Source organism: Geospiza fortis, unplaced genomic scaffold, assembly GCF_000277835.1.
Source record: "Geospiza fortis unplaced genomic scaffold, GeoFor_1.0 scaffold145, whole genome shotgun sequence".
NCBI classification, from domain to species: domain Eukaryota; kingdom Metazoa; phylum Chordata; class Aves; order Passeriformes; family Thraupidae; genus Geospiza; species Geospiza fortis.
This window is the reverse complement of record NW_005054362.1, coordinates 2,678,117-2,690,507: the sequence shown is the minus strand read 5'-3', so window position 1 is coordinate 2,690,507 and position 12,391 is coordinate 2,678,117. Positions and strand designations below refer to the sequence as shown.

Sequence of the window (12,391 nt, the reverse complement as noted above, 5' to 3'; positions counted from 1 at the left end):
CGCGGACTTTTCACGGCTGTTTTCACAGAATCATAGAACCCATTAGGTTGGAAAACCCCTCTGAGATCATCGAGGCCAGCCTGTGACGGAACACCACGTTGTCAAATAGAGCAGAGCACCGAGCGCCACGCCAGTCTTTACTTAAACACTTCCAGGCTCGGTGACTCCAACACCTCTCTGGGCAGCCCGTTGCAATATTTAATCACTTTCTGGGAATAAATTCTTCCTAATTCTTCCTAATGTCCAACCTAAACCTACCCTGGCACAGTTTAAATCAGTGCAAGGACCAAACAACTGCCTGCAAAAGAGAGCAGAGCATATTGAAGACTGCCACCTTTCCATCCACAGTGACCAAATTCTTTATTTATCCTCTTGCAGAACTAATCTTTGCTATAAAAGCAAAGTTCATGTACCCTCTATTTTATTCTGAGATACCCAAAACAGTCCTTATTGTAGAAACATGACTATAATCCTCATAAGAGCAGGTAAATCATCAGGAAGATGTGAACTGATGAAAGTGGCAGTGGGAATTTTAGGCACTACAAAACTATCAAGACCCTTTAGTTCAGCTATATATTAGTAAAATGCTTAATTTTTTATAAAACCAGCCAAAACAGAAAGGACCAAAAGAAGTGGGGAAAGGATAGGAATATGAGTGAATATTCAGTGTAAGTTTCAAAAGGAGAATTGGTTCATATGCTAGAATAGAAATGCATAAATGCCCACAGTAGTGTTTTCCCACTCTAGATATATAAGATGCTGCCATATGAATATTAACACAATTAATGCATTTTTCAAATGGAGATATAAATACAAGTGGCATAATCTGCCAGCAATATATCTTAAAATGTATGTGGGAAATGGAAATGGCAAACTGCTGGGTTAGCTCAGAAAGAACAAAGCTTCGTTGAAAGGAATGCAGAACACACCTGTTACAATCCTTCTCACCTTGTTTCTACAAAAATAGAACATGTCTAAATAGAATAAAAATAGAGAACAGAAAAGATGTTGGAGCACAGATTAATTTACCCTGAATTTGCTGCTCCTTGGATGTACTCTGGCCTTACACATCATAGCACAAAGCTACTCACACAAGTTCAGGGGAGGAGGTAGAGGAGGCAAGGCCTGCTTGAAGCTCAGAGCAAACAGAAGGGCAAAGCCCGACATTTTAATTTCAATAAGTGTGAAAGAAATACCTGAAAATATTACAAAAAAATGGTAAAAGTACTTTTCATTGTAATTCCTTGGTTCAAGCTAAAAAGAACAATACAAAGAGAACCCACTGGGCTTTTCAGAAAATGCTTTGTGTCACTGGAATCATCTAAAATGAGCATGTTTGATCTGGTTGGACCATAAGGTCTTCAATGGTGAGTTATGAAACTCACTCAGTGGTCTCTTTCTAGACCCTCGCAATCCAGAGCTTCAGAAAGCTGACAAGGCTGGGGCAGAAAAATGCTCAGCACATTTTTTAGGTGATACATCTTTTGGGCTTCCTCTCTTCAGGGGCATGCATTGAGGTGACTTCTGGCTTTCTTCAGGGTGCAATCAGACAGCAGCAGGTGCTGAAACCAGTTCAGGTTGTGATGTGCTGCCCTTTTTTTCCTTCAGCAAGAGCTGCTCATGGTGCTTCTGAGTTGGTTGGCATTTGCCACAGCAGCACCACTTTTGGCAGTCTGGGGAAGAGGCTCCTTGTCTAAGGGTTAGCCCCAGCTCAGATTCTTCATTCTGATGGTTCTCATGGGACTCACCAGTACACATCAGCTCAGATTCTTCATTTTCATTGTTCTCATTGGACTGGCTGGTGCAGCAGCTTGCCAGCAGCACAAAATTTCACAGGGTGGCTCTGCAACAATTCCCAACATAAAGCAAACAGCATTTGCTGCTTCATCCAACCACTGAGAGAATTTTCAGCAGAGATCCTCTGCATTGGGTTCTGCACTTGACACAGCACAACAGGGATAATGATGATGGATCAGCAGCTCTGGAGGAGGATTGTTTTTGTGTGTTGCCATCACCCACCCCAGCGAAGCCAAATCGACACCTCACGAGTTGTTTCAACACCGACGCACTCCCGCGGGCACGCACCCACCACAGCAAAGCAGCAATTTTTAGTTGACTCAAGAAAATACATCCTCTGGTGACAGAGTGCCCAGGCTCTGATAGCTTTAAAATCATGTTATTCCAGACCAGCTCTGAACTCCTGAGCACACTTCAGCATTCTGGACATCAGCATCTTCCATTCTCTGATCAGCAGAGAGTGGCAAGAACCATGGGAGCCTTAACCAACTTCCAGTTTCTTATTCTATCAAAACCCTGACTTTCCTAGTGCACAGCTCATATCAGCTTATGGATCAATAGGCAGTCATGGAGCACGGAGCAAAGAGAGCCTTTAAATGTGACAATGAAAATCTGGCAGTGCAGACAAAAATCATTATATGAAACTAAAAGACCTTCTACACCATACAATGACACCAATATCCAAGCTCTGATAACAACACCCATATGCCTTCTGTCTCAGACATGCTGGCAGGACTCAAAGTGCTGTATTGTTCTTGACTGATATACTTGACTGATCTCTAAGCCCTGTTCACCTTCATTTAAATAAATAATTTGAATAGGAATTTGCTTAGCTGAAGGGTCAGTTCCAAGAGTGGCAGATAGTCACAGATCCCTCTGTCACTGCTATTCAAAATTTGTTCTACAGTTGGTTGCCTGTTCAAGTATCAAAAGAGGAAATTGTTAGAGAGGATATGTCTGGTATAAAAGCCAGCAGCTCAGCCTTCTGTTTGCTACCATCTCCAGGTATTCCAAAGATAGAGACGCCTAAAGAAAAATTAATTTTCCTCCTTTCTTTTTGGGTTCAGTCCCTGCTGCTCTGCTTTGCCATCTTGATGCCAACAAACCAGTGCAGAGCAAGCTTTTAATTGATTCCACTCTCTCCTGCACATCCTACTGCAAGCTAAGTTTGGGAGACTCCGAGTGGTTTAATCAGAGTTCCTGAGATCATTTGCTTCCCATTCACCAGTATATAATTTGTATTCTCTGAAGGCAGTGACTCACTCCATACACCACACTGTGACATGTTCTTCTATCTTCTTGCTTGCACAGACATGAAATGCCCTTTTTTTCTGTGTTCAGTGGTTCCAGAGATATTTTTAATGGGCCAGCTTTTAGCCTGCAGGTCAGTCAGGTTTTATTTGAGAGTTTTCCTAACTCCTTCCAGGATCAGAGGTTTCTTCTAGCCCTCAGGGTAGAGGTTATTTCCCATCTGCTCTTGGTGCTATAGAAAGAAGCCTCCTCTGTAGCAGCTCTGTGCTCAGAGCTGACCTGTTCAGAGCTGTCTTATCTCTGTCTAGAACCTGTGTTACATCTGCTCACTTTGTAAACATATGAATTTTTTTTGTTTGTAGCTTCCAGATATATGTGCCCCTAACTGGGATCTGGGAATTAAGATGAATTCTTTACTCTTTGGATATTGCCACCAGCAAAATTTTACCTGTGTAAACAAAACCCTTTCACCTTACTTGAATCACACATCTGTCGTGCTATAGTGATTTTACCCTAATATCAACCAGGATAGCTGAATAAGCAATTCTATTGACCAGTGCATGGGAGAAATGGTTTTGCTGAGAGGCTGTGTTCCCAAGCTTTCCTTATTTCCCTTGGTTCCTGGAGGATTAATAAGACTAAAACAATATAGAAAATTTCCATTTGTCACTCAGGCAGATACAGTCCTGAATGCACAGCCTTTTTGAGTAAAGAATGCCAATTTACACAATTTTTTCAGAGTACTACTACTTACTCTTCAGAAGGCATTGAGGAATGTTTGCACTTACATGGTGTAATTAAATTTTGGGAAGTGAATGTTGTGCTTATTGGCACAGTGAAATCTTCAGAACTCCTCAGAACCGCAGGCCAAAAAAGAAACTCAAATTAACAAACTTCTTTTACTTAAATACATCAATGTTATGCCACTATACTATTACCTGGGAAGCTGTCAGTGGGAGGAATGTGTTGCTAAGAATAACAGGGAGTTAGGTGGCTCAGGAGAGCAAGAAAGATAAGGGTGGTTTTCTTAGTTTTGGGTATCAGTTGCTCTCTCTTTATTGCACTTATTTGTATGGGCCAAGCCTAAACCAAGTCTCTAATGACAGCTGAAATATGAACAGGAGGCTTCTGATATAAATCTTGCTATAGAATAGTAGTGAGAATTTACACCATTTGACAGCTGCTGATCTCTGCCCCATGAATTGACAGTTTCACTGCTGGTCCCCACAGCCGTGTGCTCACTTACACCAGAGCTGCACAGCTACTAAAGGGGTGAGGATCAGGAGTATTTGAATTTCCATCAAGACACCCATTCCACGGGGGAAACCCAATCTTCCAAGCAGTCATCTTTGTAAAGGACAGTGCTCCTAAGCAGGAAATATTTTTCCTATCATTGCATTTCAAGCAATGCCTTGCACCAGAGATGTGATGACAAGCAGCACATTAGCTGGATGATGTGTAGCTTCCATGAGGGACTTCTCATGTCTTCTAAACAAGTTAATGAATGAGATTTAATTACAAACCATATCAACCTTTGTGGATGCTACCTAAGCAGGAAAGTCACTGAATAGTTTCACTGTATAACACTCAAGACATTAATTATGTGTGTTAGTTTTTAAAGAACTAAAAATTAATGAACCTATAATGGGAAACTGTTGGTCATCATCCACTGGGGAGCATCTGGAACCTGATCCAAAGCTGTTCTGAAAAAGGTGTTACAAAAAACAGTCCTTCAGCCAGCTAAGCCAGCAACAGTGCCCTGCCTCAGGCAGAAATGAACAATCCAAAATAAAAGAACCTTCTTGGCAACATGCAATTGTTCAGCTCCTGCCATAACAGGAAGGAAAAGGAGGCCTCCTGTGTAGTTCATGAGATTTACCTTCCAAAGGAATTTGGTCAATGAAGACAATCATGGGTGTAACCAAAGCCTCACGTTGCTACCTCAGTATCTCAGCCACATGGCAGAGCTTCTTGGGCTCTGACCTTGGTATTGTTCTGGTAGAAAATAAACAATCAGATTTGCTTTTTAGCGATTCCTCTATTTTTTCTTCTTGCCAATGGAACTTATGAAGGAACTTTATACATCCGAGGGTTGGTCCAAACCTCTCATCCATTATTTTTGGTGCCTGTAGTGACCAACTCCTGGCATGTCAGAGGAAGGTTAGGGAACAAGGCAGAATGTGTCAACTGTGCAATGTAATTGAAAGCAAAACTCTCAGTACCATCCCAGCAGGAGCCTACAGAGGGTGACATTTCAAAATGACTGGCAGTCACTGAAACTTTATAACAAACCCTTAGGATTTCATTAGCTCAGGAAGCTCATGCATATCTTTCCCGGATATTGTATGAACAATTACAGCCTTCCTGTTGTTGGACAAAGCCTTTTTCAGACCATAACTCTGTCCACATGAGAAGGGAATGGAATTTGCTCTCAAGTGCTGAAAAACCTCAGCAGAAGGAGCTGTAGGAGGCATTGTGGGCACTAGAGGGGACCTGGCAGTGGAAAAACTGCTCTGTTTCTGCAGGAAACCCCAAATTAGGGAGAAGATGAGATGTAAATGTAGAAACTTATATGTATCTTCTATTTTATACACATGGGCTTGTAAATGAGCTAATGAAAGTGCTAATTGACCTAGTTTCTTATGCATATATTTCAAAGCTGGCTGAGAGGAACTAAAATTCATTACAATTCACTTCTTTAGAGTATCAATTCCATAATTGCTGTTGAAATAAAATAGTTTCTATTTTTTTTTTCATTCTTTGGCTGCTGCAGACTAGAAATAGAACATTTTTATCTTGGACATTGTACAGTCATGGGGTTACAACAAAAGATGGCTTCCAGGCCCTTCTGTCCTACTCTAGGTCACAGCAGCATTGTTCCATGGAGTCTTTCTCCTAGAGTTTTGTTATCTCACTGAGATTGGCAGCATTGATGTTTTCATGATCTGTGTGGGGAGGATGAAGAGAATGTTCTTTGGTCTGAGGAGGATCCCCAAACACCAGCCTGCAGCACAAAACACAGACAACCAATCCACCCCACAGGGAGGTGAAATGAACCTCAATGTGATAAATGAACCCACAGAGAACTTCCACATTTTCTTTGCCGAAGAAAACCCCACATTAGGAAACTTTTTTTTATTATTTCAGTCCCTGATTAAAGCTCTCTTACGTGGATGCATTTTTCCCTGACATTTGAATTAATGAGCCAAATGTCTCCAGTGAATTGAAGATGAGCCTGCGACACCTAAAGCTGTTTCTATGGCAGCTGCATGGTGGTACAAACTGGAGGCTGTGACTTCACTGCAGGATCATACAGCAGGGCAGCTGGGTAGCAGTCAGTTATTAGGGAACTATAATGAGTGTTAACAGTGTGGCTGTGAAAGAAAGAGCTGCTTTACATACCTGAGATCTAGAAGTCCCTAGGCAGAGGGAGTACCTTAAAATTTCATGACATTGTCATGTCTCTTTCTTTCAACACACACACCCAAAAGTAGATATGTCTTTCACTCAATTAGGGAGGTTTTCCATGGATTCCACAGGGAACCCCTGATCTCACAGGTTTTTAACAGTTGCATTATAATTCACACATCGTCCTGTTTGAATTCTTGTAAAGAAACAAGCTCTTACTCAAGGGGGTTTTGCCACTTAAAGATAGTTTCAACCTGTCCTCCTCAAATGTAAGATAGGGAGCTTGACATTTCAGATTGTTGCAGCTTTCTATAGGAGGAAGCTGCAGAAGGAACTACCCAAACCATGGTCCTGCCACACCTCATCAATCCTTATTTAGCCCCTTGCTTGGGTCAACAGTGCTTGTCATTGTTTGGGCTGAGGGTGAAGTAATTTCCTTCACAATTTTATAAGAAGTTTCATATCTGGGTCTGGTGATAGATTGAGAAATCAAGTGTTTCAGCTGGAAGTTTAGTTCAACAACACAAGCCAATTAAACAAGGATGTAAAAGTGGGCAGAAATCTGACTTCTGAATATTGAATTGATTTTAACTGAAGACTTGCCTGCATTGGTACAGTGTATTCTGCTGTAACCCAGACCCTGTTGCTTTTGTGAGCCACTTCCTTCACACTGGTACTTACTGAGCTGTTAACATCATCCTCTCCTGTCAGAGTCTGTGAGAAGTGGCTAGACAACCGTCTGGACAAAACAGAAAAGACAAATAAGCCCATAAGAATAAAACATGTCAGCTTCTTTGTACCATTCTTGAACAAGATAAAAGTCAAATGGACATTTTCAAGTAGGTGAGAGAATTTTTGAATGAGACAAATCAGCTGGATCAAATTCTGCCTTGGTTTCACTTTCACACCTTTTGGCTTTGAATTGATGCACATAAGAAGAGAATTTCCATTTTCCCATCCTAAATGACACAGACAACATGAGATGACATCCTGACCCTTCAGATGCCATTTGGGAAACAGCATTTATCTGCAACAGGCCTTGATATCATCCAAAAACTTTCCCCCATGCTCTGTTGTGTGCACCTAGACTCTGACTTTTTCTGTCACAAATGGTAATGTCCTGTCCACGTTGTTTTTCTTTAAAAGAGCTTAAAAACCGTAGGCTTTAATTTTTCAGAATGACTATTTTTGTGCCTCATGCTGATTGCTTCAAAAACCTTGGCCTAACATTTTTACTTTCTCATGAATTGAATGTGTTAAGGAGGAAGGACACCTCTGTTCCAAAGCTGACAGGAATGTCACCCAGCTCATCTAACTCATAAAAGCACTGTCAAGTTTGAAAAAACTATTGTATGTTCAGAAGATACTTTCTACATTACATAAAAGTGATATAAAAGGCTTGCTTTGAAAAACAAGCCACAAGCACTTGCACCAATTCAGGTTAACAACAGACTTTTCTGGATGGAGATAAAATAGAATCTGAAGAACAAAAATACAAAGCAACTGATCAATGTTCCTTTATTTATATCCTCTGTTTTGACAGCATTTCAGCCTTTTCCTCCCGGAGAACAGTGCTTTGGGATAACAATGTTGTTGGAAAGTGGCAGTGGGAACCCAGCTCTGAGCAGCAGAAGGTGGGCACAGAACCTCAGTAAGGCCACTTGGATTTCCTGCAGACCTGATCCTTGGTGCGATTGGGATCAGTGTGCGCAATGTCCTGGCCTGCCGCCCTCCCAGGAGAATGAAACCAACTCCACCAACCTCAGCAGACTTTGTTCAGCAAACTTATCACTGAGAACAGCCCTTGCTTGGCAGCACAGAGCAAAATTTGCCCTTTAGAGGCAATCAATTATGGCACATTCCTAAAACATCTTATTGTTCTTGGAATCTGCTGCAAGGGGTGAGCATTTCATCTGACCTTGAACAGGAGGCTCTAAAGAGCAGGCTCTAATCTCAGAAACACTGGTGTAAACCTGAGACCAATCAGTGGAGCTATTTTGGATTTTTCAGTCAAGAAACAAAACCAAGCAGCATGGCAAGAAACAAGACAGTGAGTGTTTTCTAGAGAAAGCTGAGTTAACTCTGCCCAACCAACCCCTCCTTGTTAAATAACATCCTATGCCACACTCCCACCTCGGAGGATCCACAGCCACATCCACTGTCCAAGGTGGTCTAACACCACATCAATGGTCTTGCTGCTGCTGTGGCATCATCTCCCCTCAGTAGTACCAGTAATGCAGGGACAACTGGAGCTAAATGGATGGAAGCCAGCATCAGGCCAGCCTCCTTCTGGGCCTGACTCTCCACCCCCACCACTTCACACCAGTGCAGAGAAGGTGTAACACTCTTCTGGGCTGGGAGAACACACAGCACCCACTCCACAGGGCTGGCAGTGCCAGGCAAGGCACAGGGCAGTGGGGTTCTGGGGTTCTGGGGTCATCAGTGGACACAGAGCTCTCCAGCTTCTTATCCCATATTGCTTGGGACACCATTCTACCTGGTCTTAGACTGGTTTTGCATCAGGGGCTGGGACCAAAATGAGTGATGAAGTCACTGCAGAGCCATTGGTGGCACATACCTTGGCTGTGCCTCTCTTGCTGCACAGTCACACAAAGCTGCAGCTGCCCAGTGTGTTCTGAGCCAGCTGTGTGCATCTGGCCCAGGGGCAGGAGAGGTGTGAGGCCACCACTGACACTGTACACACAGGAGGTGGGGCTGGAAACCTGCAGAGCTCTCAAGGTCCAGCCTCTAAATCCCAGGCTCAGAGTCTGAAAGACACAAGTTTGGATAAGAATCCATTAGACCCAGATTTAAAGGATCAGGATCCTCTCTCATGCAACACAATACTCTCATAAAAGCACAAAATATACAAACCCTACAACACAGATCTAATGTTTTTCTTCCAATTCTTTAGTACTTTAAATCACTTACAAATGTAGACATGACAAAACATTCAGAACCAGACAGACTTCTTGGCTGCTGGTATTGTCTTAAATGCCTCAGCTCACAGGAACAAGCCACGTTCTGCACAAACAGGCTGAATTTTTGAAGATGTCTGTGATCACTCCTTAGGCTTTAGCTGACCACAGTACAGCTGCAAGTGGAAACCAGAAACAGGCTGGGGATGCATTTAGATACTAGAATAGCCATAAAGAAATTAATTTTTAATATAACACAGTCAGACCCATGTGTACACACAGCACAATATTTATAATAACAGAAACAAAGAGGAGGAGTCAGATTGCTTGAGCAAAGCAGAAGTATTGTCTCCTCTTCCTAAAAGCCCTTGTTTTCACACTAACATCTTCCATCTGGTTGAGATCTGACCTCAGCAGCCCGGCCGGACCGTTCATGCTCTTGTCCGTGCTGTTCCCATATAAGGTGATGTCTCTTCGGGGAGCCGGATTCTCATTCGCTCAGGTTTGTCCCACTCGGATTTGCTGCTCTCTGCGCTCGAGCTCTGTCACAACTTTGCTCGGCAGCATCTGCACAGCAGTGGCTGCAAAGGGAGGAGAAAGTCAGGAGGGAGCAGTGAAGCTGTGCCTGCAGATCCAGAGAGCTCTGGATTGTTTATTTCCATCCTCTTTCCTCCACAAGTCACCTCTGCAGGATGTCTTTGCAATAAGCAGCTTCCATAAGCCTTTCCCAAGCTAAATAAAAGACAAATTCTATCCAGAGAACTGGATGGAACTGTAGAGCTGAACTCATATAACAACTCTCACATCAAACTTTCCTTCAAAATCTGTATCACTCTCCGTGCAAACCAATTTGGAAAATGTCCCAGAATTATACAGTAAGTAAACTGGAACACTGGCCCTCAAGTCTGTAAGACTTGCCTCAGACAGCACATCACCCAAACTGAGATAAGTTAAGCATAAACAAATCTCAGCTGCTTCCTGTAATATTTACCCAAGGCTGCACTGGGAGTTTATAATCCCTATCATATCTGTGAAGATTCTCTTGTGATAAAGAGGTCAAGGCACAGAGCTAAGCCTTGATTGTTTTCTTTCAGGCAGTAATTGTGAATATTCAGACACCACTGCAAATGCCAAGCAGCAGGGGGGCAGCCAGGGGGCTGCATGCATGGAGAGCACAAGAAAGGATCATGATAACATGAAACTTTAAGGATGACATGAGATCTCTCTCACTTTCCCCAAGCTGGGAAGTCCCACAAAACTGGTCTCCAATGTGTGATTTTGCTCCTGCCTCCAATCACTTGAGCTTTCAAACACGACAAGTTCAGCTAGTCCAGTTCTAACAAGGTCTGGTCATGGAGTCTCCTTTCCCAGAGTCAGAACAGACTTCATGGGTTTCCATCTCACCATCTCTTTTTCTTATCTTGGCATTATCTAAAGTTTTCATCCTTCCTCTTCTTTAACGTTACAGAGACATGAGAGGAGGGGAATGTTCCTTTCCTTCTGGGAAGGTGAGAGGACTGGAATTTTCTCAATAGAAAGCAAAATCTCAGAGCAGCAGCCTCCCAGTGCACCCAGCCCAGATCCCTCTCCACCCTCACCACAACTGCCTTCCCCTCAGCACTGAGGAAGAAAGGATGAGTATCAGTGGATGAGTATCAGTGTTTACAGAAACAGTGTTTCTCCAGGATTAAGTGATGGGGAACTCACAGGCACCTCCATCAGAAATACCATTCTCATCTGCTCTCTGTGTTCTACATGCTCAAAATACTCATCGGAGAAAACAGTAACTGATACCAGGAAAGCATGACAAAGGAAAGCAGATCTCTTCTGGGAACTTGTAGGTAAATACGATTCCTAAAGGTCAGTATATGGACTGAAAGCACAAAGGAAACATGATCTGGTTTTAAAGTTCAAATCTAGGAGTCAGGAGACTTGGATTATGTTCCTGGCTCTAACACAGCCTTCATGCCCAACCACAAGGCACCCGTCCACCCCTTCTGTCACTTTATTTAACCAGTTAAGAGTTCAGACATCAATCAGTGTCTTGTGAAGCCTTCCTGTGAAGACCAATAAATTTTATGAAATTATTGTATGAAGCGTTTTCTGTTTCTCAGAAGAGGAGCTAATCTAAGTTAGTCGCAGTGCTTAGAATTGCAAAGTATTACATTTATGGTTGCTACTTACTGAGTCAAATTCTGCAGTGATTTACAACCTGTGCATTTCAATTGGCACCAATTTAACATGACTCACTGCATATTTTAATCCATCATCTGGGGACTCACATGGGATTCTAAGACTATCCAAGAACCTAATTGAAATAGCAGAGAGGCTCCAAAATCCAACTATTTCAGGCCTAAGCATGGCTTTTGAAGGATCTGCGAGAACAAACTCGCAGACTGAGAGATTCCATGAGCAAATTTGACTTTAATTTATAGTCTGGTTCGGATTGTTTGGTGTTTTTGAAGCTGCTGTCCTTGTTTCAGATTTATGCACTACGTATTTATTGCTGCTTTGAGGCACGCTGACAACTGATGCTCAGCCTCGAGGACAGAAATTTGCCATTTTCCCCAGATGAGGCCTGGGCCCAGGACTGGCTGTTCCTGTTCCACACGGATCCTCTGCACACCTTTCCATTTCCAAGGAATTAAGTAACCATTCACCTGACACGTACATCAGCCACACTTGACATCCCTTTGTGCTTTCAAAGGCTGCTAGAAATCTTAATTGGGTAACTGCAGCAATCTGTTTGTACATCTCCTACACAAGCGACAACAACCTCCCTCAGAAGGAGCCGCAGAGCCAAGTTTATCCTCCAGAGGCTGAATCTCGGACCAATTTCTGCCACTGCTCGCACTTGTTCCGTGAAGGAGCCCCACGAGAGACCTGCCCTGTGCCCCAGCGCCCTCAGCCGCAATTCCCGGGCTGTTCGCGGCGGGAAGGGGACGGGACGGGGCTGCGGGGCGCAGGGGGAAGGACTGACCGGGGCATGCTGTGGGGACACCGGGAGGGCTCCCAGT

The 12,391-nt window shown here is 43.2% G+C and overlaps 1 long non-coding RNA gene across 1 annotated transcript; it reads right to left on the bottom strand.

The window, feature by feature from the left end:
• Positions 1-8,022: 8,022 nt before the first annotated feature.
• LOC115948219 lies at positions 8,023-12,391 on the bottom strand. Its single transcript, XR_004082063.1, has 3 exons — positions 12,355-12,391; positions 9,784-9,955; positions 8,023-9,224 (listed from the first exon to the last, which is right to left on the bottom strand). It is a non-coding gene; the product is annotated as an uncharacterized LOC115948219 (long non-coding RNA).